We start from the raw sequence: 7,492 nt of genomic DNA, 5'->3' as shown, positions 1-7,492 counted from the left end.
GGAGCTTAACGACAACCAATATAATATTGTCAGTATAATATTGGGAGAAATTCCCCGGATCTAGACTTCCCCGTACGTGTCCGTATCGACAAAACCAATAATCATGCAATAGAATGAGTTAAACAATGCACGCATTGAGCAAAGAGGAAAAACCCTAACTAATGATGAAAGAAAGCATAAGTCTTAGATTAAGATGCAAGCATAAATTCCATATATGAGAGCTTCAAGAGATTACATTGATTCCCCAACAAACATACAAGGTTTAGTTCACCATATTCATGGTGAACCTAGATGAACAATAATGAAAGAATGAAAGAATAAACCCAATAAAGGTGAAGAGGTAGCCTGAGCATCCAAGATCCTCCTTCAAAGGGGTGGAAGAGAGAGTGTTTGCCTCGTTTCTGCCAAAGATACTAAACCCTAGGACGTGCAAGCCCTTATATACTAATTTAGAGTTACAAAAGATTACAAAAGCCCAAGCCCAAAAGGTGCCGCTCAGCGCTATTTACCGCTCAGCGGTGGTTGCGCTTCTTCTTTCTTCCCCTCAGCGGCCATTTTGCCCCTCAGCGGTTCCAACGTGACTCCTTGAGTGCCGCTCAGCGGTAATTTCCGCTGAGCGGTGCCTTCGTCTTCTCTTTTTGCACTCTTTCTTGTCTTTTCTAATGTCATCTCTCTCCTTCTTCACTTCTTTCACCAAATTCACCTCAAAACCTGCACAAAAACACTCAAATCAAGCATAAACCTGTCCAGCTCTCTTATTTCTGAAAATATAGATAAAAGCATTGATTTCAAGCTAGTTTCTAAGTCTAAAGGTTGCTTTTAATATCAATTTTAAGCATGAAAATAACAGTTTTTCAACTGTTATCACCCATGCATGTCCAAGTGACTCCTCCATGCCCTGCTTGAAAGACGAAATCTCTTGCTTGCCTTTGGTCACCTTAGATTGTGGAAAGTACTTGTTTAGAAATTTTGTGACCACTGCTTCCCACTCTGTGAAACTTTCTTCTGGAAAAGAATTTAACCAAAGCTTAGCATTGCCCCCCAATGAGAAGGGAAACAAGCTAAGTTTGATAGCTTCGTCTGGCACCCCATTAATCTTGACCGTGTTGCAGATCTCATTGAAAGTTGTAAGGTGCTCATATGGGCTTTCGTGAGATAACCCATTAAATTGATTACTCTTCACCAGTTGAATTAATGCTGGCTTGACCTCCATGTTGGCTGCATTGACTCTAGGTCTTGCTATGCTGTTAAAGTGTTGAGGTCCAGCAATATTAGTGTAATCTGCAAGAGTTCTTCTAGCATTGTTATTCTCCATACTTCTTGTGTTGTGAACAGAACCTTGTGGTGATGTTTGTAGGAGAGTTTCTGGAGAAGGGAAAAGTTCTCTGGACGTTCTGATTCTTCTCCTCCTTCTACTCTCGTCTAGCCCTTCAAAAAGTGGTTCTGTTGTTTTCTTACTCCTAGTCCGAATTGCTTCCTGCATACACAAGAAAACAAAACCCTAGAAAAGATTTGTTAGCACAAAAAGATATAGAAGAAGATATAAATTCAGAAGATAAAAAGATTTAGAAGATAGAAACAAATAAGATAGAATAAAATAAAACCTAATCTAAAAATAAAATCTAACCTAATCTAAAAGATAAAATAAAATAAAATCTAACCTAATCTAAAAAAAATAAAATAAAATAAAATAAAATCTAATCTATCCTAATCAAATAAAATAAAATAAAAAAAAACAGAAAAATAAAATAAAAACAGAAAAAAAAAACAGAAATTCAAAAAGTCAAAGATAATCAATAATCACACAAATTAACCAGTTAAACCACGAGTCCCCGGCAGCGGCGCCAAAAACTTGATGGACAAATTTATGAGCACCAAAATATGATGTCACAAACTTGTTTCACAATCGGCAAGTATGACCGAATCGTTCAAGTAATAAACTTGGTAAGACCAAGTATCGTTCTTCCCAAAGGACTCACGGCCTAGTTTAGTTGTGTGGTTTGTTGATTAGCTAAGACTTACAAACGAAATAATTGGATTATATTATGCAAGACGAAAACTAAACATGTATGCATGAATTGATCAATGGCAAAGACTAAAGATAAACACTTTCAATGGATTATATGAATGAATATGTTGTTGGGGGTCAATTTCATCTCATCCACTCTCATACATTTTAGGAATTCAACATTCAAATCATCATTGTTAATGCCACTCTCTAAAGTACCATTCTAGATGGCTTCTCCCTAATCAAATAGTTCATACAATTCCTAGCATTCCTAATGATTAGTTCATAAGTACAGGAGCTTAACGACAACCAATATAATATTGTCAGTATAATATTGGGAGAAATTCCCCGGATCTAGACTTCCCCGTACGTGTCCGTATCGACAAAACCAATAATCATGCAATAGAATGAGTTAAACAATGCACGCATTGAGCAAAGAGGAAAAACCCTAACTAATGATGAAAGAAAGCATAAGTCTTAGATTAAGATGCAAGCATAAATTCCATATATGAGAGCTTCAAGAGATTACATTGATTCCCCAACAAACATACAAGGTTTAGTTCACCATATTCATGGTGAACCTAGATGAACAATAATGAAAGAATGAAAGAATAAACCCAATAAAGGTGAAGAGGTAGCCTGAGCATCCAAGATCCTCCTTCAAAGGGGTGGAAGAGAGAGTGTTTGCCTTCGTTCTGCCAAAGATGTCTAACCCTAGGACGTGCAAGTCCTTATATACTATTCTAGAGTTACAAAAGATTACAAAGGCCCAAGCCCAAAAAGTGCCGCTCAGCGGTAAATACCGCTCAGCGGTGAGTGCGCGTCACGTTTCTTCCCCTCAGCGGCCATTTTGCCCCTCAGCGTGACTCCCGCAACCTCCTGAGTGCCGCTCAGCGGTAAAATGCTGCTGAGCGGTGCCTTCGACTTCTCTTTTTGCACTCTTTGCTTCCTTTTATGATTCCACTTCTCTCCTTCTTCACTTCTTTCACTAAATTCACCTCAAAACCTGCACAAAAACACTCAAATCAAGCATAAACCTGTCCAGCTCTCTTATTTCTGAAAATATAGATAAAAACATTGATTTCAAGCTAGTTTCTAAGTCTAAAGGTTGCTTTTAATATCAATTTTAAGCATGAAAATAACAGTTTTTCAACTGTTATCACTCATGCGAGCGGATCGCAAACAGTGGTTCCTGTCGGACAGTCTGGACAAGGAAACGTTGTTTGCTTCCGGTGTGGAGGGCCAGACTATAGGTCTTCATGCCCTCAGCTGGTGGGAGGAAAGCACTGCAACCGTTGCGGAAGGAACGGGCACTTGGATAACGAGTGCAATATGAGCGGACGTGCAGTGATGAGGCCACCCAATGCTGGAAGAAATCAGCCAAGAGGAGGACGAGCCCAAGCGAGTGGGCGTGTGTATGCTATAACGAGCGCTGAGGCAGCGAGCTCAGGTAATCTCATAATTGGTGAATGCATGCTGTTTGGTAGATCGTGCTGTGCACTATATGATTCGGGGGCAACGCACTCCTTCATCTCGAAGGCGTGTGTTGAAAAGCTGGGATTAGAAGTGAGCGAGATGTAGTTTGATCTGGTGGTGTCTACCCCAGCGGCTGGTGAGGTTAGGACGTCCACTATGTGCATCAAGTGTCCTATAGAAGTGGAAGGGCGTAAGTTTAAGGTTAGCCTCATCTGCTTACCTCTTCAAGGTTTGGAGGTGATTTTAGGAATGGATTGGTTGGCTGCCAATCGCATTCTTATTGATTGTGGAGCGAAGGAATTGATCTTCCCTGGTGAAGAAGAGGAAGTTCTTTCAGTGACGCTCGGTCAGCTGAAAGAAGACATTATGGAGGGCGCCAGCTGTTTTCTGATTATGACTCATGAGGATCAGGAATCCAGAGGAATGGTAGAAAAACGATCGTCCACTAGTGACGGTAATGGACGATCGGTTGTGGATGAGTTTGTGGACGTCTTTCCGGAGGAGATACCTGGACTTCCCCCTCATCGTGAAGTTGAGTTCACCATTGATTTGGTGACGACAGCGGCTCCTATCTCGGTTCAGCCATATCGGATGTCTCCTGCGGAGTTAGCTGAACTCAAGGAGCAGATTGAAGAGTTGATGGAGAAGCAATTCATTAGGCCGAGCGTATCACCCTGGGGAGCGCCCGTGCTGTTAGTAAGGAAGAAGGATGGCAGCTCTCGGTTATGTATAGACTACAGGCAATTGAATAAGCTGACCATCAAGAACAAGTACCCGTTGCCAAGGATAGATGACCTGCTGGATCAATTGCATGGGGCTGCAGTGTTCTCAAAGATTGATTTGAGATCCGGGTATCATCAAATCAGGGTTAAGGAAGACGACATCCAGAAGACAGCGTTCAGGTCTCGCTATGGGCATTATGAATACGTGGTGATGCCTTTTGGAGTAACGAACGCTCCAGCCGTGTTCATGGAGTATATGAACCGCATCTTCAGGCCTTATTTGGATAAGTTTGTGGTCGTCTTCATAGATGATATTCTCATGTATTCCAAGACCGAAGACGAGCATGAAGAGCATCTTAGACTTGTACTTGGAGTGTTGCGGGAGAAGGAGTTTGATGGACAAATTTATGAGCACCAAAATATGATGTCACAAACTTGTTTCACAATCGGCAAGTATGACCGAATCGTTCAAGTAATAAACTTGGTAAGACCAAGTATCGTTCTTCCCAAAGGACTCACGGCCTAGTTTAGTTGTGTGGTTTGTTGATTAGCTAAGACTTACAAACGAAATAATTGGATTATATTATGCAAGACGAAAACTAAACATGTATGCATGAATTGATCAATGGCAAAGACTAAAGATAAACACTTTCAATGGATTATATGAATGAATATGTTGTTGGGGGTCAATTTCATCTCATCCACTCTCATACATTTTAGGAATTCAACATTCAAATCATCATTGTTAATGCCACTCTCTAAAGTACCATTCTAGATGGCTTCTCCCTAATCAAATAGTTCATACAATTCCTAGCATTCCTAATGATTAGTTCATAAGTGCAGGAGCTTAACGACAACCAATATAATATTGTCAGTATAATATTGGGAGAAATTCCCCGGATCTAGACTTCCCCGTACGTGTCCGTATCGACAAAACCAATAATCATGCAATAGAATGAGTTAAACAATGCACGCATTGAGCAAAGAGGAAAAACCCTAACTAATGATGAAAGAAAGCATAAGTCTTAGATTAAGATGCAAGCATAAATTCCATATATGAGAGCTTCAAGAGATTACATTGATTCCCCAACAAACATACAAGGTTTAGTTCACCATATTCATGGTGAACCTAGATGAACAATAATGAAAGAATGAAAGAATAAACCCAATAAAGGTGAAGAGGTAGCCTGAGCATCCAAGATCCTCCTTCAAAGGGGTGGAAGAGAGAGTGTTTGCCTTCGTTCTGCCAAAGATGTCTAACCCTAGGACGTGCAAGTCCTTATATACTATTCTAGAGTTACAAAAGATTACAAAGGCCCAAGCCCAAAAAGTGCCGCTCAGCGGTAAATACCGCTCAACGGTGAGTGCGCGTCACGTTTCTTCCCCTCAGCGGCCATTTTGCCCCTCAGCGTGACTCCCGCAACCTCCTGAGTGCCGCTCAGCGGTAAAATGCCGCTGAGCGGTGCCTTCGACTTCTCTTTTTGCACTCTTTGCTTCCTTTTATGATTCCACTTCTCTCCTTCTTCACTTCTTTCACTAAATTCACCTCAAAACCTGCACAAAAACACTCAAATCAAGCATAAACCTGTCCAGCTCTCTTATTTCTGAAAATATAGATAAAAGCATTGATTTCAAGCTAGTTTCTAAGTCTAAAGGTTGCTTTTAATATCAATTTTAAGCATGAAAATAACAGTTTTTCAACTGTTATCACTCATGCGAGCGGATCGCAAACAGTGGTTCCTGTCGGACAGTCTGGACAAGGAAACGTTGTTTGCTTCCGGTGTGGAGGGCCACACTATAGGTCTTCATGCCCTCAGCTGGTGGGAGGAAAGCACTGCAACCGTTGCGGAAGGAACGGGCACTTGGATAACGAGTGCAATATGAGCGGACGTGCAGTGATGAGGCCACGCAATGCTGGAAGAAATCAGCCAAGAGGAGGACGAGCCCAAGCGAGTGGGCGTGTGTATGCTATAACGAGCGCTGAGGCAGCGAGCTCAGGTAATCTCATAATTGGTGAATGCATGCTGTTTGGTAGATCGTGCTGTGCACTATATGATTCGGGGGCAACGCACTCCTTCATCTCGAAGGCGTGTGTTGAAAAGCTGGGATTAGAAGTGAGCGAGATGTAGTTTGATCTGGTGGTGTCTACCCCAGCGGCTGGTGAGGTTAGGACGTCCACTATGTGCATCAAGTGTCCTATAGAAGTGGAAGGGCGTAAGTTTAAGGTTAGCCTCATCTGCTTACCTCTTCAAGGTTTGGAGGTGATTTTAGGAATGGATTGGTTGGCTGCCAATCGCATTCTTATTGATTGTGGAGCGAAGGAATTAATCTTCCCTGGTGAAGAAGAGGAAGTTCTTTCAGTGACGCTCGGTCAGCTGAAAGAAGACATTATGGAGGGCGCCAGCTGTTTTCTGATTATGACTCATGAGGATCAGGAATCCAGAGGAATGGTAGAAAAACGATCGTCCACTAGTGACGGTAATGGACGATCGGTTGTGGATGAGTTTGCGGACGTCTTTCCGGAGGAGATACCTGGACTTCCCCCTCATCGTGAAGTTGAGTTCACCATTGATTTGGTGACGACAGCGGCTCCTATCTCGGTTCAGCCATATCGGATGTCTCCTGCGGAGTTAGCTGAACTCAAGGAGCAGATTGAAGAGTTGATGGAGAAGCAATTCATTAGGCCGAGCGTATCACCCTGGGGAGCGCCCGTGCTGTTAGTAAGGAAGAAGGATGGCAGCTCTCGGTTATGTATAGACTACAGGCAATTGAATAAGCTGACCATCAAGAACAAGTACCCGTTGCCAAGGATAGATGACCTGCTGGATCAATTGCATGGGGCTGCAGTGTTCTCAAAGATTGATTTGAGATTCGGGTATCATCAAATCAGGGTTAAGGAAGACGACATCCAGAAGACAGCGTTCAGGTCTCGCTATGGGCATTATGAATACGTGGTGATGCCTTTTGGAGTAACGAACGCTCCAGCCGTGTTCATGGAGTATATGAACCGCATCTTCAGGCCTTATTTGGATAAGTTTGTGGTCGTCTTCATAGATGATATTCTCATGTATTCCAAGACCGAAGACGAGCATGAAGAGCATCTTAGACTTGTACTTGGAGTGTTGCGGGAGAAGGAGTTTGATGGACAAATTTATGAGCACCAAAATATGATGTCACAAACTTGTTTCACAATCGGCAAGTATGACCGAATCGTTCAAGTAATAAACTTGGTAAGACCAAGTATCGTTCTTCCCAAAGGACTCACGGCCTAGTTTAGTTGTGTGGT

Source organism: Vigna angularis, chromosome 4 (assembly GCF_016808095.1).
Source record: "Vigna angularis cultivar LongXiaoDou No.4 chromosome 4, ASM1680809v1, whole genome shotgun sequence".
Classification (NCBI taxonomy): domain Eukaryota; kingdom Viridiplantae; phylum Streptophyta; class Magnoliopsida; order Fabales; family Fabaceae; genus Vigna; species Vigna angularis.
The sequence above is the reverse complement of the archived record's forward strand: the minus strand, read 5'-3'. Positions refer to the sequence as shown.